Raw genomic sequence first — 23,381 nt, forward strand, 5'->3', positions numbered from 1 at the left:
GCCGAGCCAGGAGGAACATTCCATGAGGATTCCCATGAGGGTGCTGGTCTCTGAGGGAGTGACTCCTGCACAGTCTCTTACCTATTGTCCCCCCACAGTGAATGGAGGCCAGACAGAGCCCAGGCCAGGAGGGACAGCCCGGGGATCAGCAGACCTGGGATTGGGAACCATCAGCACCATTGCCTCTTTCCGAGGCCACTGACCTAGAGAAGATGGAGGCAGGACAGGAGCCCAGAGCCCAGGCCTCTGCCCAGGGTTCTCTATATGGCCCACCTTCCTGCAGGGATGGCTAGAAATGGGCCCCACCTTAGCCCATTGATCTTCTTCTTCCTGGTCTGAGAAGCCAAGCTGACACCACTTCTCTGGACACTGGCGTCTTCTGCTGACCACCCCACGTGGGCCTGGCTGCAGTGCATCTTACTGTGCTCTCCTGTCTCACCACCACATTTGCACATGGGCTGGAGTAGGCTGTCCTGTGTAAGGACGATGGAGGCTCCGGGCTGAGCTAAAGGAAGCAGGCAACCGTGCATAAGAGCCTGGCTCTACTGCTGCCTGTGTGTGCTTGAGCAAGTCACCCAACCCCTTGTGCCTCGGTGTTCTCATATGTGAAATGGGGTGATGAGAGTACCCTCAGGGCTGTTGTCCTTACAGCCCTGACTGTCAGTGTCATGATTATGTAACCCCACTCAGCCCTGAAATCAGTGAGGGAGGCCAGGTATTTTTATCAGCACTTGTAGGGGAATGCCCACCTCTTCTAAGGTGGCTGTGAAGGGCATGACTATGGCTAGCATGCAACCAAGGGAAAGCTATGAGCCCCCTCCCTTATGGTGGGAAGATGTGAGTGGCAGGAGATCCTGCCCAGGTTCCCATGTGGTACTCGTGTGCAGATGCTGAAAGCGGAAAGGGAAGTGGGGGATGAGGTGGGGGCCCAGTGTGGAGGCAGAGCAAGAGGGCCCAACAGGCCACCCACCATTGTGGGTGACAAGCCACTGAGCTTGGTGCTGAGGAAAGCAGACTTCCAAGATCACTTTGGAGGCCTTGCAGCAGGGAGATGGCCCACAGTTGGAGCAGAGCTGAAGCAGTGCAGGTGGCTGGGAGCAGTGGGACTAGAGTGCATTTTGGGGGGACATCCAACAGGAAGTGTTGGTAAACTGGGTGTAGGGCTCTGAGGAAGGGAGGAAACTGATTTTTTTTTTTTTTTTTGCCTGATAAAGTAGAGGGATGACTGTGCTATTCAGTGAGATGAGAGGACCCCTGGAGAAGGTACCTTGTGGGTGGGCATGGAGGACAGGAATTCAGTTTTGAACATGTGAAGTTTGGGGTGGTGTTCTGGGTCTAGTCCCAGGGGACTAAGAGGGCATGAGAGCAGGGTGCCTGCCCCCTGGGGGAAGGGGAGCTCACCGCTGTGGTAGGCAGAAGATTGGGGTGCAGGGATCATGCAGGCCGGGTGGCAGCACGGGAGGCCCACGCTGAAGGTGCGCTGTGAGTGCTCACCTGTGTCCAGGCCCAGCAGAGAGAAGAGAGAAGGGATGGCACAACCTCAGCCTCAGGGTCCTCCAGTCCCCTCTTGGCCAATACTGGCCCTTGTCCTCTCACTTCATGCTGCTTTCTCACATCTGGCCATGCCCTTCTCTGCTCGTGGAATGTCCTTGCCCACATGCTTCCCAGCTCCCCCGGCTTCCCTGTACCACACAAACCCCTTCTCAGTGTCTGGGCTTGATTCAAACCCCACCTGTCAGAGGCAACTTTGCTCAACCCCTGGGAAGTGGCCCGTCTGCCTTGGCCCACAGATGCCCGGGTGGCCTCCGCCAGAGCTGCCTCACTGCCTCTAGCAGGATCCGTCTGCAGAGTGCAGGGTACGAGGGAGCCATGTACACACTGAGCCACAGACCCGCAGAACAGGTCTGCTGCCTGGGGGAGCCGCCAAGGCTACAGGACTGGTAAAGGCTGATATCAGTCAGGAAGCCTTCTTTGCTCCTAGAATTAGCAATCTTGCCTTTGATGAGGTCCTAACCCTGCCACCTGATGAGGCCTCGGTGCTCATAGGTCCTGGAAACCCTTTTGAGACAGAGCAGGTGCCTATGTGGGCAAAAGGAAGGCAGGTGCCCAGAAGGAAGAAGGGGCCACATCAGAGAAGCACTGGGAGCTCATTCCTATACCAGACTTTCATACACAAATAGCTGTACAAGCCCCCCAGTCTGGTGGGTCCAGGCACAGAGATCTGGAGCAGCTGTACCACCCAACTCCCAGGCAAATCTCTGCATGGCCTTACCCTCATCCCCCAGCAGCTGTGTGCAGATCCCAGAGCCCCACTGACCAATCATCATCTGATCCCCCAATCGGTGGAACTGTAAAGACAGGTGTCTACCCTCAGAGGCTCCCGAGTTGAGTAGGGAGGAAAGCACCACATCAGGCCTGGGCTGTCTTCCTGGAGGAGGCAACTCATACTCACACAGACTCTTAGTGAGACACAGACATATGCAGCGTACACCTAGGAGCAGGACACACGTGCTTTCTCCCAAGCCCCTGGCGCACACGTTTGGCATTTCCTGGTCTCTAGTAACTGACCACTCTGTTTCTATCTTTTTCAGATCTGAATGGAGCTTCCCCAGGCATCCCTGGCTGGAAGGTAGCCTGGAAGCCCTGCCTCTGGGGCCTTTTCCCCTCCGCCCTATGGGTAGTCAGCCCCTCTGTCACAGAGGGCACCAGTGTTTCAAACTCGTTTCTGTTGAGGGAAGGAGCAGGGCTTAGTCCCCAGGTATGTCTTTCCAGTAGTGGGAATGAGGACTCAGAGACCTTCAGGTAGAAGAAGACTTCAGGAAGGACCATCAACTGTGTTCTTCCCAATGCAGACATGTCAGTGGTCCCCCAGGAAAAACTGGGCCTGAGACCTACAGTAGGATCAGGTCATGCTTCCCGCAGGGCTCGGAAGTGGAACATTGGGGCAACCCCCAGGTACAGACCACAGCTCGGGGCCCCCTTTGCAGAATGCTCACTAGATGCTGCTCCCTCTCATAACCTCCCAACCCCCCTCAGAGGAGCCAGGACAGGGCTGACTACAACACAGGCAAAACTGGGCATTTTGAGCCTAGAGAAGGTTGGAGGATTGGGCACTACCATGACCAGCTCAGTGCGCTAAGAAACTACTCCCCATCTCTGCCCCCAAGTCTGAAAAAACCTCAAGTGAGCCTCTGTTCAGCTCTCTGAGGTCATGACTTATGAGGCATATTCTGAGCAGGGCAAAGAAGTGTCCACAGAATCTCTGGCCAATACCACGGATGGTTTATTACAAAGTGAAAGAGAAGAAAAAAAAAATAAAGGAAGAAGAAGGAAGAAAGAACCAGCAGAGTCTTTATTAGAGAACAATGGAAACCTTCTTCTGTCTTTGCTCTTGGAGCCCTCAAGCTGGGAGCAGAGCTGGTATGTCTCACAAAGTTCCAGGACCTCCTTTGAGCTCTGGGTCCTGCCCACAGCCCCCACACGCACAGTGCCCCTCCACCTCTAGGGAAACCACTGGACGTCAGGACCGTGGAGGAGGAGCCACAAGAGAACTGGTCCAAGCCCTGGGTGGGGAGAGTCCCAGAGAGCTGGCCAGGGCTGAGGAAAGGCTCTGGGGGCTGAGCTGGAGTGTGAAGAGAGTACTGCACCTCCTCACAGCACACCCTCCAGTGAAAGGCAGGATTTGGGGAGATGAAGTCTACTGAAACCTAGGCATGTGGGAGCCTCAGAAACAGGGTCAGGACTCTGACCTACAGCCCCTCCTCCCCACCACACCTTCCTCTGTGCCTTCATGTCCTCCTGCCCTGTACTTCATCCACCCCTCACATGCTGAGATGAATTCTGTCCTTGTATGGGACCATCTGCTTAACCCACCCTACCCCCCTCAACTCTGGAGCAGGAGTGGTGTGCTGCTGATAAAGCGTGCTTATGCCACAGCTGGGCACGGTTCTTCTCAGTTTGAGGGCACAGCTAACTTTTAGCAAGGAGGCAGGACTACAACAGAGGGTGGACGGAGTGAGGATGGTGCAGGAGAAGGAGCATGCCTTTGAGCCACGGTCCGTAGGTGACAAGGAGCCAGTGACTTCAGGATTCTGAAGCAGACCCTGATTGAGGATGTTCTATGTGAGGTTCCTCAGGTGTGGGGTCCCTCGGGTGTATGGGTAGGCTGCCTACTTTCGATACTGTGTCTGAGGTTGCCTGGGGACGTGCATGAAACTTCTGGGAGCATGGGCTCTGGGCCCAGCCAGAGGCAATTTATTGATTCTCCTGTGTCTCCTTTCCCTACCTATAAAATGGGGCAGTCATTGCACCTGTCCCCCAGGGCTAATGTTAGTCTGACTGAACGAGTGTGTGGACACATCAGCCAGGGCCTCATTCCACAGATCTGGGACCCACATCCCAGGTCCTGGCCAGGGGGACTAGGTGTGAAGAAAGAAGGAATGACAGACAGAATTGCTTCAGCTGTCACCTCTGGGGCTAGGCTTTTCCCTTTAAATAGTTTGAGTGGTTTGAATTCATTTATTATTATGGCTCTAATGATAAATGACACCAACAGGAGGAAGTGGGGTCTTGTGTGTGCAAAGAAGGCACCCCCCTACCAACTCAGCTCACGGGGCCTAGGTCCCTCTTACACCAGCTCTCCTCCTCTTCTTCCTCCTCAGGGAGAACCGCCCAGCTGAGTCCTGTCAACCCCCTGAACTGTGAGAGGTAATGACAAAAGATTGTGTGAAGCCCCTAAATTTAGGGTGCGTATTGCCTCCTCTTGTTGAAGTGAGGCCCAGCATCAATACGCAAAACAGGGGGCAGCATCCAGTGTCTGGCACATGCAGCCACTGGTCAATGTCAGCTCCCAAGTTACTGCGTCTACTCCTGTTACTGTATTGTAACTTAACACCACTGAGTGGCATGTCTCCCTCAGGAAGGGGTGACATGTCCCTGTGGCCCATGTACCCTGGCACATAATGCAGGTTGTGGCTCAAGAACAGGGGATGTGGGGTTGGAGCATCTCATGGGGGCATCACGGAGAGGGGCCTGAGCGGGGCTCTGGAGACCCTGAAGGACTGGAGGGAGGGCCAAGTGCAGGGCGATGGCAGCAAAAGAAGTAGACCCCATCCCGGGCCAGCAGGGCCGCTGGGGAGAACAGGGAGCCTGTCAGATACCTGGCTTCCCAGGGGAGGGAGCGGAGCAGCTGAAATGCGGGCAGTAGGCAGGGCCCCGTGGCTTGTCAGCTTACTTGGGGCTGAGCTGGGCTAGCATGGGGGCCAGGCTGGGCAGAGGAGGGGACAGATGGGTTGGGCCAGAAGGTGCCAGTCTCCCTGTCTCCGGGGTGACGCTGTCACTGCTTGGTCTCAAAGAGAGAGGCCAGAATGGGCTTTTGTGTGCAGCAGAAGGGGTGTGTGTTCCCAGGCCTGATGGGGAGAAAGGGGTGGAGGGAGGAGATGCCTGCCGGAAAGAAAGGGGGCCATAAAACATGGCGAAGATGCCCACCTAGTACCCTCACTAGGCAACAAGTAGCTTTTATTCCAGGCCCAGAAGGCCAGGGGGCTGCACACTCTGAATAAGGGCCTGAGCAAGGGCTTTGGGGCCTGAGAGAAGCGCCCCATTCAGGATGAGAAAGCTCAGCCTGTGCCTGTGGATGTAGCAGGGCATTGGGCACGTTTGCAGGCTGAGCAGTGTTGTTCCCAAGGCAGAGACTTCTCCCTCTTACATGAAGGCTGAGAGGTCACCCAGCTTTAGTTGGAGGAAGCATAAATCAGAGCCAGAAGCCGAAATTCTCCAAGCTGCCACCTCATGTCCCATAGAAGGTCTGCCAAGGCTGTGAACTCGGCCTCCCGTCTCAAGAACAGGCGTGGCCCTGAGGGCAGCATCAGTCATATGGAAGTGACCCTGGGGCATGGCCTTGCCTCTGTGCCTGCCCCAGGCCTCACAGCCTGTGTACTGTGGAGGAGGCTGCCCAGGGGTGGGCGAGACCCCCATCTGACAGGTGGACAGGGTGAGACCAGGTTTTCCTTTAAGAAAGCCCCTGGGGATGGGGAGTCCATACACTCTGGCCTCCCACCCACACAGACCTACTTTCCGAAAGGAGGGGTTGGGGAGCCTGGGAAGGGGGGGACCCCCTCAGAAATCTCCAGGATTTTACTCAGACTTGAGTGAAGGGCGTGTGTTCTGCTGTACCATGTGGCTGTCCCAGGCCCACCTCTCTTATAGGCTAAGCCAGAAGCTGACCTCAGGCTAAATACTTCCTAGCAAACAGTGGGCCCTGCCCCGAAGGTCAGTCCTGGGAGCCCATGGACAAGGGATGAGCAGGGCAGGGGCCAGGGCAGCCCTGCAGCATGGCCCACTCACCCCTCCTTCACTGTCCTTACTGCAACACCACCACACAGTCGGACCTGAACACCTCACCCCACTCTGTCCCCATGGCCCATGCCAGCAGCACGACAGACATTGGGTCTCTGTGTCTGGGAGCCAGGCCAAGGCTGCTCTCAGCAACAGGGTTCACAGGGAGAAATCTGCTCATAATTCAGGCCGTGCCTGGCTGCTGGCCACCGCAATTGTGCACCTGGTGAGACGCCTTTACAGAGGGGGGAATGTGTGTGTTTGTGTGTGTGTGTGTGTGTGTGTGTGTGTGAATCATTCCTGCTTACACACGAGACAGCTGAGCTCAAGCTGAACAAAAAGATTGAATGAGGGCCCATCACCCTCATTCACCATCAGGGGGCTGTTTGAGAGTCTTGGTGACTCATGCTTCCACACAAAGCAGAAAACAGAAGAGATTTGGAAGTTTCTGTGCCGTGTGCATTTGTGTCTTTGTGAATCAATTCTCTCACACAGAAAACAATCAGAATTTTCAAAAAAAGAAAGTAGTTTGGCAGCAGTTTCGGCTGTGTTCACAAGAACATTTCAGTTGCCAAGAAGAAATGAGCCAGGTGGTCATGCCGTGGGCTGCTCAGGATGTCCTGTCTGTGTGGGTGTGTACAGGGCCCAGATGGCAGCCCTGGGGAGCTGGGCCAGCTCTGTTTGCCTTCTAACAGCTGCTCTCACCAGTGTCCAGACCCACAGAGTAGGCACTTCACCTACATCAGTAGCCCATTTCATGGATGAGGAAACAGTCTCAGACATCAGAACTTCCCAAAGTTATCCCTTCCAAAGAGGGAGTGGCAGAGTCAAGATTTGATCCCAGGTCTGGCTGACTTTCTACTGCAGGAAGAGGGGATGGGAGGGATGCTTTGAACCCACTGGGCTCATGAGGGGGATCACTGGGGATGCAGCCAAGTCACAGGGGCATGGCCCATCTTCAGTGTGCGTGGGGGTGGGGGTGGGGGAGTAGATAGGGCTGAGCTGCCAGAAGAAAGGCCCAGGGCAGGTCCCTTAACTCTCAGCCCTGGGAAAGTCTGCCAGATAGAACAGGGAGGTGGCAGGGCTGGGGCCTTGAGAAAAAGTTCCAGCTTCTGTAGGCATCAGGTTTCTCACCTGGGTCCTGGAGGCTACAGGCCTCCCATGTGGCCTCAGAAGGTCCATCTGTGGGGAGGGGGCTTATATGAATGCATGAGGGAATGAACACGAAATAGGGTACCGTGGGCTGCTTGGCTTAGTCACTGCCCCTTTATTGTGTCTTGGTGGTTGTCCAGGGGATGCTGGCTGGCCAGATGTCCAAGTCCACACAGCCAGGAAGTGTGGGCACTGGGGCATCTCCAGCCAGAGACAGGCACACATGGAACAGCGCTAAGGTGTGCTGCAATGGCTTCACTCACAGACAGTCACCAGCTAGAAACAAGGTGACAGCAACGGGCTCTGTCCCACAGCAGTACTGTTGGGCCTGCCCAGACTACAGAGAGGGAAAGAAAGGATTCTTCTTTGGTCCCTCAACAGCCAGAACCCAATTTCACCCAAAGCAGGATGGCCCAAACTGCCTGCCCACCAAAAGCTCCAGGCTAAGTGAATTTCTGCTCAAGTGCCAGCAAGTGGCCTCAAGGTCCCCACTCCTACCTACCTCTTCCTCCCCCATCAGCAGCTGTATTCTTCCGGGAGCAGTCTCCATATCTTTCCAGGTATGCAGATTCCAGCAGGACCTTTCCTGGCCCCCCAATTCCTGCCTCTTCCTGTTCCCTGACTCTAGAGAGTCAACCCTTTCCTTGATCCCACCCCCAAACTTCATGTACCTGCCCTGGAGCCATCTGGGAACCTGCAACGCCACAGGCTTACAAGGCACAAGGAGTGTGCGCTGGGGGTTGGCCCTACACCAACGGACTCTCGAGGACACTAATCCAGCCTGGAGAATGTCATGAAGGTGTGACACCAGCCGTTCCCCCTCAGAAAGGACAGGGGATCTCCTTGATATAGGAAGGGTAGGGGAGGAGGCAGCCAGCAGAATGGCAGTGGCCTGGATGAAACGCATGGATCTCTGTCCACACTGAGTGGGGCACTCCTCCAGGGCAGCTGGGCCTGGCACAGAGAAGATGCCCATCTCCCTTCCCTAAGGAGTAGATGCTGGGTGGAGGTGGTCAACCCTAAGCAACCTTCCCCTTCCCAGTAGGGGGAGAGTGGGCAGTGGGGTCACCCTGCCAGCACTGGGACTCTTCCGTGTAAATTGGTTTCCTCCACCTGGAGTCTTTGAGCAGACTGGTCAGAGCCACCATAGCCTGCTGAAGGGGAAGAACAGGGGTGAACATGAAGACACTCAGATGGCCATGCCTTAAAGTCTGTGCACCCCAAACCAGGATGCTTTGGAAGTAAAAGGAGCACTGTAAGTTATTACACTGGGGCCAAATAGGGCTCGTGGTCCACTAGTTACAGACTCCCACTTAGCACCTATTAACTCTTAGTTAATAATCTCAGCAGTGATCTATGACATGTAACAGAATTCTTCCCCCTCCCTCCCCTCCATAAGGCCCTCTGCTTGCCTCCTTTCCCTCACTACAGGCAACTGTCCCCAGGCTTTGGAGCGTGTTCTTAGAACCAGGTGTCTTGTTTCTCGTGTGAGTACACAAATACTACTGTGCTATCATTGCTGGGTTTCTTGGTTTCTACCTTCAGCGCTATGCTTTGGGCCTAGCCAAATGGCCATGGGTGCCCTCTGGAGTGGTGTCTAGGAACAACATTCCTGTACTTTCCCACCCTCACACACTCCGCAATACCAGGACACCAGATGTGTGAGGTTTACGCCACCAGCTGGTGTCTCACAGTTTAAGCCAGTTCTGACAGAACCTGCCCAGCACTCCATCCCACCAGTCCCATAAGACTGGGCCTCCCACTTTAGAGGACAATGGCAAGCCCAGGTGTGTCCCCATTCCTTCTGACCTACTGGTTATGAATCGGGGTTCCTGCAGCTGCCTCCTTGCGTTGGATAAGTTGCTAGAATGGCTCACGGAACTCAGGGAAACAATGTGCTTACAGGTCTATTGCAAAGGATATGATAAAGAATACAGATGAACAGCCAGATGAAATGGTACAGACAGTGATGTCTGGGGAAGGGGCGCAGAGCTTCCGCACTCTCTAGGCGCACTGCCTTCACACGTTCACCAACCTGCAAGCTCTGAATCCTGTACTTTTGGGATTTGTATGGAGGCACGACTGGTTATTAACTCTATTTCCAGAGAAGAGGGGATGGGGCTGAAATTTCCAGGCTTCTAGTCATGGTTTGGTCTTGCAGGTGACCAGCCTCTATCCAGGAGCCCACTGAGAGTTGCCTCAGAACAAAAACCACTCCTACCACCCAGGAAATTCCAAGGGATTTAGGACCTGTGTGTCAGACCCTCCTGTCAGGAAATTGCAAAGGTCTTACGAGCTCAATGTCAGGAACTGGGGGCAGAGACCACAAGTGTGTCTCCCACACCTCCTCATCCTGGCCCCGGGAATGGGCATGAGGGAAGCCAGTCTCCTCCCAAGCGAAGGAGGCTGGCTCCTCTTGCTAGTTTTTGTCACTAGCTCTCCCCTCTTGTCACATGGGTCATAGTGAGGAAGAGGCTGAGGTGGGCCCGGCCTGGTCAGCTACTCTCTGTCAGCTTGGCCTCTGGCCCACACTGATGGTCTTGATCCATGCCACCTGCAGCCTCTTCTGCAGGCCTGCAGCCCACAGGTGGGACTCCCGCTTCCCAGTCAGGTGTGTCATCCAGGAGCATAAGGCCTGCTTCTCCTCCTGAGTTGCCCTAGCCCCCAGCTGAGCTCAGCAGGACCTGTGGAGGGGTGACATGGTTCCCCTACAATGAGCAGTGCATCAGAGAGGGAAGGCTAGACAGGGGAAGGAGAAGAAGGGAGATGAGTGGGCCCTCCAACCCCCTCACTGCTTTTGGAATGGGTAGGTCTCTTAACTGCCATCACTTTCCATGTCTGCACACTGGGGACAGAGATGCCCGTGTGCAACAGCTATGGCCCTTGAAGAGGTGGTGTATGTGGTGCAGAGCCTGGCAGAGCCCTCTGGCTGCCTTCCCAACCTCTCCCGTGTCTGCCTCCCCTTGGCACAGAGGCCAAGGCTGGGCAGTGGTAGCCAGGGCACCAGGGCTATGCCCTCAGTGATGCTCTGGAATCTGATGCCGTCATCAGGAGCTGCTGATGGGGTCAGCCTCTACCACCGTGGACTGTCCAGCCATTTGATGGAAACCACCCTTCTAGGTGCCAAGGCTGGCCCAGCAGGTGGAGAAAGGCTCCCACTCTGTGGCATAGAGCTGGCTGCTTCCGTGTGAGCATTCCTGAGAGCTGAGATGCCCAGAGGCCCTCAGATCATGGCTAAAGTCAGAGGGACCTGTTGGTTCCTGGGAAGAGAGAACAGTGGGAAAAGGAGGGAGGGCCCTCCACTCTCTAACAGTCACAAGAGACATTGTGTGTGAGGTTTGGGATGTGGAAGCAAAGCAGTACTATGTTGTTTTCACTCAGGGGGTTGGGGAAGGGTTTCACAGTGCTCCCCAGCTGGCTTACCTTGTTGGTGTCAGCAGCAGCCTGGCCACAGCTCTGCCAACCCCTGCTGGACCCTCCCTCACCTTGGCCCAGAAGCATGTTCAGCCCCTGGAGAAGCGTGACAGCTTTACCTGCAAGATCCCATCTTCTAGTTGGAGGCTTAGGTTCCAGCTAGTCCTGGGGATTCTGGTGGGTCCCTTCCCTTCCTGCTTTCCCTCTGCACATCTATTTCCTTCTTCTCCACTGACGTCACGCCCCAGCCCAATGGGCAAAGACAAGAGCCTTACACATGCTGATGACCCACCTCCACAACTATGTAGGATCAAACGCCTAAAATAAAGCTCTGGTCACGTCACCCCAAGAGGACATCTATTAGTTAATGAGCTCACCCATCCACTCCCCCATGCAAAGCCCAAACAGGCTCCGATTTCACAGGTCCAGAGGCCCCAGTCCTGCCCTCTAAAATGAGCTGGGCTCAGCTGGCCACACACTCTCCCCTGGGGCAGCCCTGCCTTGGTTCGCAAGCAGTGCAGGTGTATGCACGCCCACTGTCCTCCCCCAGCTGTCCTTGTGCATCATCCCCAGATGCTTCAGCCTTCCGAACATGCATGAGTTCCCTCCATCTCCCTTGCTGATTTAACTGGTGGCTGCCAGAACAGAGCCCAGCCCCTTGGGAACAAATGGTGCAGGGGACTCCCCACCTCGAGCAGAAACCACACATCTATAACATGGCCCCTTTAGGCAGGGTCTCCAGACACTCAGGCAGAAGGTGTTTCAAGCCCAGACTGGGGACGTCACACTTATCCTGCTGGATTTTACCTTGTGGGCCAGGCCTCATGTTCCAGACTGTCTCAGCACAGAGGTCAACAGTCTGAAATCCACAGAGCACTTATTTATTTTTAAAGGTTTTATTCATTCAATTGACAGAGAGAGAGAGAGGGAGAGTGCACACATGCTGGAGAGCGGCAGGGAGGGGGAGAAGCAGATTCCATGCTGAGCAAGGAGCCCAATGCGGGACTCCATCCCAGCACCCTGGGATCACGACCTGAGCCGAAGGCAGATGCTTGACGACTGAGCCACCCAGGTGCATTTAGTAATCCGTTCTGGGTTGTGTTCAGGAACCTACTTCGGATTCAGACTTCAGCTGAATTGAGTCGACTCTGACTAGCAGGAGTCTTTCTTCCCTGGTACAGTCATGAGGTTCTTAAGAGCGAAGCATTTCATTTCTCTCTATTTGTTTAATTTAATTTCATTTCACTAGATGGTAGTAAGAGCCTGGAGTAGAGCTAGATTGCCCAATGAATCCCAGCTCTGACACATATTTACTGTGTGACCTGGAGCAAGTTGCTAAACCTCTCTGTGCTTCAATTTCCTTACCTGTGAAGTAGGGATAATGGCAATACCTCTCAGGGCTGTTGAGAAGATTAAAATTAACAATGGATTTAAAACATAAGTTTCATGTATGTTAGCTATACTATCATTTAATTTCATCAGATTCAATGATCTTTTCCTAATTCTCCAACAGTGCTGGGCACTGCATCTTTGAAGAGGGTCCCTCAAGTTGCTCACAAGGCAGTCACTAAGGGCCTGGGGTTGATAACCGACCCCAGATTGAAAAAGTCTGAAGGATGTATGAAGGAGCCTCCCTCCCTAGTGCCCACTGTCTCTTGGGGAACACCTTTTCTGACACTCGGAGGTAAATGGCTCCTCAGCTTCTGGAAAACTCCAGAACTGGAAGCTTCGGGCAGCACTTTGTTTTATGACTGTGGGAGCAAATTTGTCATCGTAAGCAGTGGCCCCAGGCCAGATTCCCTTCCTGCTAAGGAAAGTTGGCATCCAGCTGGGGGGCGTTTTCTTTCCTTCTCAGTACAGGCTGTTCATTCCACAGCTCTCCAGGAAGAACATCATTTCTTCCACACTGGGCATGCTTTTCTGTGAGTGCACAGGGCTGCCAACTGTTGAGCAGAGAGACAAAAGTGCAATAATGACTTTACTTCCCTAGTCTAGTTGTGATTAGAAGGTTTTCTGAACATTGCAACCAACAGAAGATGGAGGGCCAGACCCAGATGCTTCCCGCAGACTGTAGCTGACAGCCGCCTGAGGTGCTGGGTGAGGAACAGCCCCCGTCACAGCCGCCCAGCAAGCAGCACCACTGAGGTGATTAGAACAGCCTGAGCCCAGCAGTTCAGGCAAGGGGCAGATGTCAGGAAATGCCAAGGTCAGCCGACTCTGTGCTCATCAGCCCCAGACCCTCATGCCCAGCCCCAGTCTGGGTCTGCCATGGTGGCTATGAACTGCCATATTCCTCTCTGCCACATGCACAGGGAATGGTGAGGCCCAGGGGTGGTGGCTAGAAGGAAACGGAGCCCTGGCACTGCCTCCTTGCTCTAGATCCTGCTTAACCCTGGGTTCTTCTGTGGCCTTGCAGATCGAGACCTATTAGTCCAACCAGAGGCTTTCTACTTCCTTTCTGCTTGGAGTGGACGCCTGTTGTTTCATGTGTGTCCCTAAACATGTGGTTGCACCTTGGGCTGGCCTGAATGCTTCCAGGGGTGGCAGGAGGAGTGCTGACCTTAGGTCCTGCCCCCTGCCCAACACCAGGCACCTCAGCCTTCCTGAATCTGAGGATTTTTATTACTCAAGAATTTTAGAAAATTCTCAGTCTTTATCTCTTTAAATGTTGCTTCTGCCCCATTTGCTCCCTCCTTTCCTTGTGCTAGTCCAATTAAACATTTGTCCTACCTTCTCACTGTATCATCTTCTATGGTTTTTATTTTCTTGCTTCTCAGTACACTAGTTTGGAAAGTCTCTTTCCCTCTTTTTCATCTGTAACTTAAGTCATTCCTTTCCAAGCAGTATGATTTTCAGCAGTGTTTTTTCTGTCCCTGGCTTATCTTTTTTCTTTTTGGCACTTCAGATACAGGGAGTTGAATTATTCTTACTTCTCATTTCAGGGTTCACGGATTACCACCGATATGACAAGAAGCTTCTCTTTGTAAATGTTATTATTTTAAAATTACTACAAATCATTTTGCCTTAAATAATTTTGTTATTTTGCCCATTTTTTCCTGAATACTTACTCTCCTTTCCTCAGCTCATAGGCAACTAATCTCATATTTTTAACACATATTCTCTTCAGGTACATAGGAAAAATTTGTGCATTTCTAGAAAAACAAATTAGGTGAGGGGCAAAGGGATTCAGGGCAGTAGTGGACTAAATTAATTTAGTCATAGTCCTTAATGACTGATGTTGCAAATTTGTGCTTTGCAGACATTGCTTATTCCACATTGCATTTATGTATTTACAGGCATGCCTCATTTTAGTGCACTTTGCTTTACTGCACTTTGTAGATATTGTGCTTTTTGCACACACGTACTTGTGTTTTTTGCTGTGTTGAGCAAGTCTCCCGGTACAGTTTTTTCAACAGTCTTTGATTGTGTCTCTATGTCAATGAACCACTTTTAAATTAAGGTATATGTATCTTTTTTTAGATAACACTACTGCACACTTACTAGGCTACAATGTAGTGTAAACATAACTTTTATATGCACTGGGAAACCAAACAATTCACTGGACTTAGTTTATTGCATTAATTTGCCTTATTGTGGTGGTTTAGAACCAAAATCACAGCATTTCCAAGATATGCCTGTGTTCTTTATATTTATTGTCCGTGTGTTGTTTCCATATATCTTACAATAAAGGGAATAAATATTCCACTTATTTTTCAGATATTATTTATTCCATGTATTTTTAATGTGTTGTTTGTTACATAATATTTTTATATTTTTAAGATGTTTATTCCATATATTTTTGCCTTCACTCCTACACATAGAGGTAATGCAGAGCAGATGAAGGAAAGGTCAATTTTGTTTTTCTCCACATAGGAGGTGAGAGGGTGAGTCAGGAAGATCCTAGGAGGAAGAACCTACCAGGCTGAGGGATAGCTAATGTAGGGACCCTCGTATTGGGAATGCCTGGCATGGCCAGTTTGTCAGTAGTGGAGTGAGCTGGGATGAATAGTATGAGATGTCAGAGAAGTAGGTGCGACGGTGGTGTGAGGAATTATAGGCATTGTGAGGCCTTAGCTTTACCCTGAGTGAGACAGAAAGACTTTGGAGGATTTGAAAGGAGCAGTGACATGGTACACATGCGTATATGTATACGTTTTATTGTGTGTGTATGTATATATTATTGAGTTTTATTGAGCTACAATTCACATCCATACAATTTACTTTTTTAAATTATACAATTCAGTATTTTTGGTATATTCACAGGTGGTTGTACAACCATCACCACTGATTTTCAACACTCCCAAAAGAACCGTTTTACCTTCCTCTCTCCAATTGCCAATCATATAAATGGAATCATACAATGTGTGGTCTTTTGTGATTGGCTTCTTTCATTTAACATAATGTTTTCAAGGTTCATCCATGTTGTGGCATGTATTAGAACTTTGTTTCTTTTTATTGCTGAATAATATTCCAATGTTTGGATATACCACATACTTTCCTTGCAATAGTTTGAGTTGATTTGCTATCTGCAACCATCCATGCCTAAGACAGTAACTAGCAGCTACCTGAGCTATATGTGCAGATGTGTGAGTGTACATCTGAGGAGATGAGTGCAAGTTTGTTACATGTGTGAGTGTGGGTGTGACAGTGAGTGCTCTTAGCTGTGGCCCATTTGTGTGTGTGTGTAGGGGGCTTGTCCAACTGTGGGAGTAAGCCTGGGGGGCTGCAAGGTGGGGGAAGGGGACTTCCTGTGTGCCAAACTGAGTCCCAGGGCCTGGGAAGTGTGCCCCCAAGGGACTCGTTCTCATTGCTTGAGCCCTGCCAGGGCATGGGCCAGCCTCTACCACTAGAGTCAGCCACAGACTCCTTGGCAATGAACCTGTGCTGGCTGAGGTTGGGTGTGTCTGGGTGTAGCCAAGGTCTGGTTTAATGCTCTGCCTCTTTGTTCCTTCCCCCAGAGTCTGACAAGACCTGTCCTCTCAGAGGTCTGCTCTTTTCTTTTACCCACCTTTAAGATTCAAACAGTGCTTTCAGTGCTTCTTCTGGGCTGGTCTTCCCTGAGAAACACCTGGTGAGATGTGGTTCATGGTAGAAGAACTACTGTCCCAAAGAATCTCCCTGCACTACCATCACCCACCAGGGCCTAGAATTATACTCAGAGATTTTAATACATTGAACCTTGAAGGATTTGAGGTCTTCAAGAAATTAAAGGGGATTGGAAAGCTCTAGAGCAGGGAGATCTGGGTTCAGATCCCCTCACTCTATGTGGCCTTGGGCAAGTCACTTAAGCTCTCTTAATCTGTAAAATGAGGTCAGTTATCATCTTACATGGTTTATTGTGTTAAATGAGGAAAATAGGTCAAACGTCTAGCAAGGTGTTTAGCACAGGTAGATACTTAATGAATGTCAGCCCCCCCCCCCAAGAAAAGTGACATTGGCTCTCTGCTGGAAATCAGTGAAGATGATTTGGGCAAAAGAGGCCACCAGACACTGGAGGAAATAAAGGAGAATTTAAGAGACATCAGTATGTTAGTTTGTTCATTCATGGATTCCTTCCTGTAATTAATCAACAGTATTGAGTACCTACAAACCCTAGACACTGTGCTAAGTGTGGGAACCTCAAGAATCACTGGGTCTCCCTGGGGGTTACAGTCAACACACATGCAAATGCAACTCCTAAAGATCATGCAAATAATGTGGACATTTCTGAAATTTTTATAAGGAACAAAAAATCAGGTTATAAAAAGCAAATGTTGTAAATATCACTTTTTATTAAATCCCACTCTCTGGCACTTGCCGTGCTCTCCCCACCTCTTCTCTCTCTTCACAGCCCTCCTTCTCCCCTTGCTCCCTTTTCCAATGGCTTCCACTTTCTGGATTGCACTATTCACGCCCTGCCCTTTTTTAAACAGCTTGTTTGTGATATAATTAACATACCACACAATTCATCTTTAAAACAAATCTATCATCTATCATCTATCTATCTATCTATCTATCTGTCCATCTATTTATCCATCTATCTATCATCTATCATCATCTACCTATGTTACCTGTTAGTTAACATATGGTGTAATACTGGTTTCAGGAGTAGAATTTAGTGATTCATCAATTACATATAACACCCAGTGCTCATCATAACAAATGCCTTCGTAAATATCCATCATGCATTTAGCCCATCCCCCACCCACCTCCCTCCATCTACCCTCAGTTTGTTCTTTATCGGTAAGAGTCTCTTATGGTCCAGTCAATAATTGGGCAGAAGACATGAACAAACATTTCTCCAAAGAAGAAATACAAATGGCTAACAGACACATGAAAAAATGACCCACATCACTTGGCATCAGGGAAATACAAATCAAAACCACAATGAGATACAACCTTACACCAGTTAGAATGGCTAAAATTAACAAGACAGGAAACAACAAGTGTTAGGGAGGATGTGGAGAAAGGGGAACCCTCTTACAATGTTGGTGGGAATGCAAGCTGGCGCAGCCAATCTGGAAAACAGTATGGAGGCTCCTCAAAAATTTTAAAATAGAGCTACCCTATGATCCAGCAATTGCATTACTAGGTATTTACCCTAAAGATACAGATGTAGTGAAAAGAAGGGGCACATGCACCCCAATGTTCATAGCAGCAATGTCCACAATAGCCAAACTGTGGAAAAAGCTGAAATGACCTTCAACAGACAAATGGATAAAGAAGATATGGTCCATATATACAATGGAATATTACTTAGCCATCAGAAAGGATGAATATCCACCATTTGCATTGACATGGATGGAACTGGAGGGGATTATGCTAAGTGAAATAAGTCAAGCAGAGAAAGACAATTATCATATGGTTTCACTCATATTTGGAACATGAGCAATAATGAGGAGGACCATGAGGAAGGGAGGGAAAACTGAAGGGGGAAAATCAGAGAGGGAGACAAACCATGAGAGACTATGGACTCTGGGAAACAAACTGAGGGTTTCAGGGATGGATGGGGTAGCCGGGTGATGGGTATTAAGGAAGGCACGTGTTGTGATGAACACTGGGTGTTATACGCAATTGATGAATCGTTGAACACTACATCAAAAATTAATGATGTACTATATGGTGGCTAACTGAACATAATAAAAAAAAATAAAAGAAATAAATTCTGGTTCCGGCATCTTACTTATATCTGTTTTGATTAAATCCCTGGTCTTTACTTCTTCCTGTTCTTTCTTTTGGGGTGAATTCCTCTGTCTTGTCATTTTGCCTAAGTTCCGGCTTTGTGTGTGTGTGTATGTTAGGAAAGCTATTATATTCCTGCTCTTGAGAGTAATGGCTATATTTAGAAGAGGTCATATATTATTTTGGGCCTGATGCTTCTGGATGTGTTCAGAGCGTACACTCTGCTGTTGTGTTTTGGCTGCTCCTTCTCTCAGGCAGTTCTCTGCAGAGTTTCTCCTTGCCTGCTGTGCAAGATGTTTGGACCTTATCCACTGTGTGGCAAGTTTTACCTAGGTGTGTTTTGGTTTTTGTGTTAAAAGAAGCTAGATCCTATTTCCCCTTGAGCTGAAGCTTTGTAGCACTCTATCATCAGTAGACTTGGTGGGTGTGAGGGGTATGTGCTGGTCTTCTGGGGAAGGGGTAAGCTGCACTGATTCTCAGGCCGACTTGCTTTAGTGGAGATGTACCTGCAAGGCACAGGGGGGCGGGGCTTGGCATAAGCAGCTCTAGGCTCCACTGGGGGACACTGTGTTCCTCACTGAAGTCAGTCAGTGCTGATGGGGGAGGAGTGGGGAATGGCATTGCCCCGCTCTCCCTTGGCCCCAAAGCAGGGAGTTTGAGCCTGCTACTCTTCAGTACGTCCTCACAGAAGAGCAAACAATCTCCCTTCTTGTGTACTTGGCTTCCATCTGATCCCTGCCTTCACCCTGTCTGAGTCAGAGCTATCTGCCTGCCAGATGGTACAGCACTCCTGTGTTTTATCTCAGGTGTGCAGCTTGGTTTTCAAAACACCAAATTTTAGGAAACCACACAGTGCAGATCTGTGCTGATCCTTTGGGAGAGGGTCTTATAGCACTGTGACCAGTGCTGGTTTGTCCCAGAAAAGCAGTCTCACGACCACGCAGCAATTTGGAGTTCATAGTAAAACACAGCAAAATGCCAGCACCTAGGATTGCTGCCCTCAGCAGGTGTCTCTGTTCCTATGCTAGTGAACAAGGCAGTATGTTGGCACCCATCAGCTCTTTTGGCTCCAGAGAGGCCTTGCCACCACTTCCAAATGCACTCCAAGAAGGGGAACTGTCTCTCTCAGTGTAACCCAGGGGATCTTCAGACTACTCTGTCCAGTCTCCTTCCCCACAGGAGTACAACTAAGCCCACCAGGCACGACCCCTGGCAATGGCTCGGACTTCTAAAACTTCAGACTTTGAGCTCTGCTGCTTATAAAAAACTTGCAGTAGTCCACCCCTCTTCTTCTCCCAGTCACTGGTTTTGGGGAAGAGCTTTTCTTGTGCAATGAATGCCCTGTTTGCTGCTTCCACGCTCTCTCACTCTTTTTTTCTTTCTCTCTCCATGATCATGGCTACCTCCACTCCGCAGCACCAGTAACTTTTTTCTCCCCCAAATCAACTCTCTGCAACTCCTTCCTTCCATGATGTGGCCATTTTTTTCTACCTCTAGTTGTGCAGTTTGTTATCTCAGCCCTCAGATCAATTTCTTGGGTGTTCAGAATGATTTGATATTTATGTAGCTGTATTTGAGGGATGAGGCAAGTTTAGTGCCCACCTACTCCTCCACCATCTTAACCGAGGTGATTATGTTTTTTGTCTTTCATTGTGTTAATATCATGTGTGTCATTGATTGATTTTCATATGTTGAACCGTCCTTGCACCCAGGAATAAATCCAAATTGATGGTGGTATATAATCCTTTTAAGGTGCTATTGAATTCAGTTTGCTGATAGTTTGTGGAGGATTTTGAATCTATGTTCATTAAGGATATTGGTCTGTAGTTTCTTTTCTTGCAGTATCTATGTCTGGATTTGATATCAGGGAATGTTGACCTTATAGAGTGAGTTTGGAAGTGTTCCTTCTTCAGTTTTTTGGGGAAGAGTCTGAGGAAGATTGGTGTTAATTTTCCTTTAAATATTCAACAGAATCTTCCAGTGAAGCCATCTGGTCCTGGGCTTTTCTTTGTTGGGAGATTTTTCGTTACTGATTCAATTGTTTACTAGTTATACATCTTTTCAGATTTTCTATTTCTTCATGATTCAGTCTTAGATTGTATGTTTCTAGGAATTTATTAATTTCTCCTAAGTTATCCAATTTGTTGGCATATAATTGTCCATAGCAGTCCCTTATGATCCTTTTTATTTCTGTGGTATTGCTTATAATGTCCCTCTTTCATCTCTGATTTTAGTTATTTGAGTCTTCTCTCTTTTTCTCTTGGTCAATGTAGCTAAGGGTTGATCAATTTTATTGATCTTTAAAAAAGAAACCAACTGTCAATTTTGTTGATTCTTTTTCTATTATTTTTCTTTGCTCTATTTCATTTATTTCTGCTTTAATATTTATTATTTCCTCCCTTTTGCTACCTTTGAATTCAGTTTTTTCTTCTTTTTTCATACCTTTGAGTTGTAAAGATAGATTGCAAATTTGAGATTTCTTTTTACTCTAAGTATTTACCACTACATATGTCCTTCTAAGTACTACTTTCTTTTTTTTTTAGATTTTATTTATTTATTTGAGAGAGAGAATGAGATAGAGAGCACGAGAGGGGGGAAGGTCAGAGGGAGAAGCAGGCTTCCCACCGAGCAGGGAGTCGGATGCGGGACTTGATCCCAGGACCCTGGGACCATGACCTGAGCCGAAGGCAGACGCTTAACGACTGAGCCACCCAGGTGCCCCGATTTTTTTTTTTTTTGTAGTGACATGCTTTGATTCCTTTCTCATTATCTTCTGTGTATCATCTATATGTATTTTGTGGTTAAAAATACATAAAACATCTTTTCTATCTTTGTTGTGGTGAGGTCAATTTAAAATTAAAAGTCTGAACAAACATTGCCACTGTCTTGTTCTGTGCCCAGCAGTTGGGCCATGTGGACAGCCCTGTCCATCAGTGACATCCCAACAAGACGACCCTTTCTGCCTGCACCAACTTTCCAATCTCGTGACCACGCACACAGCGTTGGGGGGGGTGGGATTCTTGCACATGGATTCCAGAATTGCTGGATTCTAGGTGATGTGACGATCAGACTGGCAGACTTACTTCCAAAGGGGGCTGTTGCAATCGACACAACTTCTAGAAAGCAGTAGAACATGTAAATTCCTGTTTTATCCAGTAAAGTCCTCCCCATCTCTAAGGCCAGAAAGGAAGGGGAAGAGAAATCACCAGGGACAGCAACAAAGGGCCTCATCTGGTTTCAACTCCACCCTAACACCCCTCCCTACTCAATCTAATGATAAATTAGTCTCCTTTCACTTCTACTGGATCACACCTCCCTCTTGAGGCTCTAAAAGGAATAGCATATTGTCGCCCATGGGTTTGGCGGTTTTCCTCATGTTCCTTCCAGGGTGACCCGAGAGCGCAGATTGTGTGAGACATGTCTGGGGAGGCCACACAACTGCACTCACGGTCAGTGCTTATTGTTTGCCAGACTCAGTATGCTCAGGCCACCTTGGAATGACCCTGTGTTGCATCAGCAAGGGCTGAGCGACCAATAGGTGCATTACCGAGCAGGCCCACCAGGAGACGCAGTGGACCCGACCATACAGGATTCCAGCCTGCAGATGTGTCTGTCCTTCTGGCTGGGCCCTTCCTATGGTCCCTGAAAAGTAAATTCAGGTCTTCAGTGAGATCAAAAAGCCCTGGAGAGGGGCGTCTGGCTGGGACAATTGGAGCATGCAACTCTTGATCTCGGGGGTTGTGAGTTAGAGCCTCATTTTGGGTGTAGAGATTACTTAAAAAAAAAAATCTTAAAAACAAAAACAAAAAGCTTGGGAGAGAAACCCCATGTGTTTCTCTGGCAGGCAGGTGACTGCTGAGCCCCAGTCATGGTCATTATGTCATGAGCCCTGTTGTACAAAGTGGCCAAAACTGTCTGTGGAGATGGCAGGTGCTAGGTGCTGTGCTGGTGGCACGAGAGGCTCAGCCTCTGGATTCTGATGCCAGTGTAGAGGCCTCACTCTCTATGACCATGGACAATCCAAGTAATCTCTCCCTGCAGGGGTTTGTTCATCTTTAAAATGGAGAAAACCATCGTGTCCCCTCATTGGGCATGCACTTAGTAAATGCAGCTGTTGTTAATAAGGAAGAAACTATTAGAAACTAATTTCAAAAGTCTGAAGTTTACTACATTTAATCAAGAGAAATAACCAAAATCTATTACATGACCCCACTGGATACTCTTCAGCAAGAGCATCTTGATCTTTAGGTTCAGAGAGCACCATGTGTCTTCTCATAGAAGACAGGCTCCCCCGCCCCCCGCCCTGCCATCCCATTTTGCCCAGAGCAGGGAAAGTAGCATTTTCTGGGCTCATGGCCTTACACAATGGTGAGGTCAGAGTTCATCTCCAGAACATCATGAATCTCTAACCCTGCAGGGTCTGGGGCTCCATATATCCAACCCAATTCTACCCTCCTCAAGTTACAGAGGCCTCATGTCCGTGAAGATGTGGGGCAAGGGCTCCCTGACTAACCAGCAGCGCATTTGGCCTAGCTCTGTGCTGTGCTGGAGGCAGCAGGGCACCCATTTCCTATCTACTCTTCTGGGTTCATAAAGGACAGGGAGAACTTGGCAGAAAATCTGGGCTCCTATGTACAATTGAGGGGCTTTATGGGCCCCTATGCCTTGAGGAACCTTCAAAAGAAGCAGGTCTATGACAGGAAGTAGTGGGTTGAGCTACCCTAGGTCCCAAGCATGCAGATTAATAAACTAAAATCCACCTTTCCGAGCCTAGTTGGGCCAGCCACTCCTTCACCACATGTGACTCCCTTGCACAGAGGATACTGGGTGTGCAAAACTCAGGAATGCATGGTAGGGAGTGGGGGTGTACATGACAAAGTCAAATGGAAGAGGCTGCTGTGGAGGACAGGTTTTAAGGCAGACCTCAGGTAGAGTGGTTGCTCTACTGATTATCAGAATCATGATCTTGGAGCTTCAATTTCTTTATCTGTAAACTCGATCAGAATCCCTTCCTTCTGGAATTGTGGGAGGCACTGTAGTCATTTGATAAAAGGGCTCAGCCCAAGTGTGGTAGGAAGGGACGCCTGCCTCCCTCCCATTTCAGAAGCCCCTGGGCTTGGCAGAGAGAGCCCAAGTAGGCCCTCAAAGAGGCCACCTCTCCTTACTCTCTACAAAGCTGGGAGTGCTGTGGTTAAGGAAGCCCCTTTGGGAAGCAATGCCCAGGATCCAGTGGCTCTGGTGGCATCATCTGGATATGTCAGTTTGGGGAACCTGAAAAGCCATTGGTGAGCACCATGAGAGTAAGGCTTTTGGAGGTG

The sequence above is a fragment of the Callorhinus ursinus genome, unplaced genomic scaffold, assembly GCF_003265705.2.
Source record: "Callorhinus ursinus isolate GAN/ISIS: 27379988/994484 unplaced genomic scaffold, GSC_fseal_2.0 scaffold114, whole genome shotgun sequence".
Taxonomy (NCBI): Eukaryota; Metazoa; Chordata; class Mammalia; order Carnivora; family Otariidae; genus Callorhinus; species Callorhinus ursinus.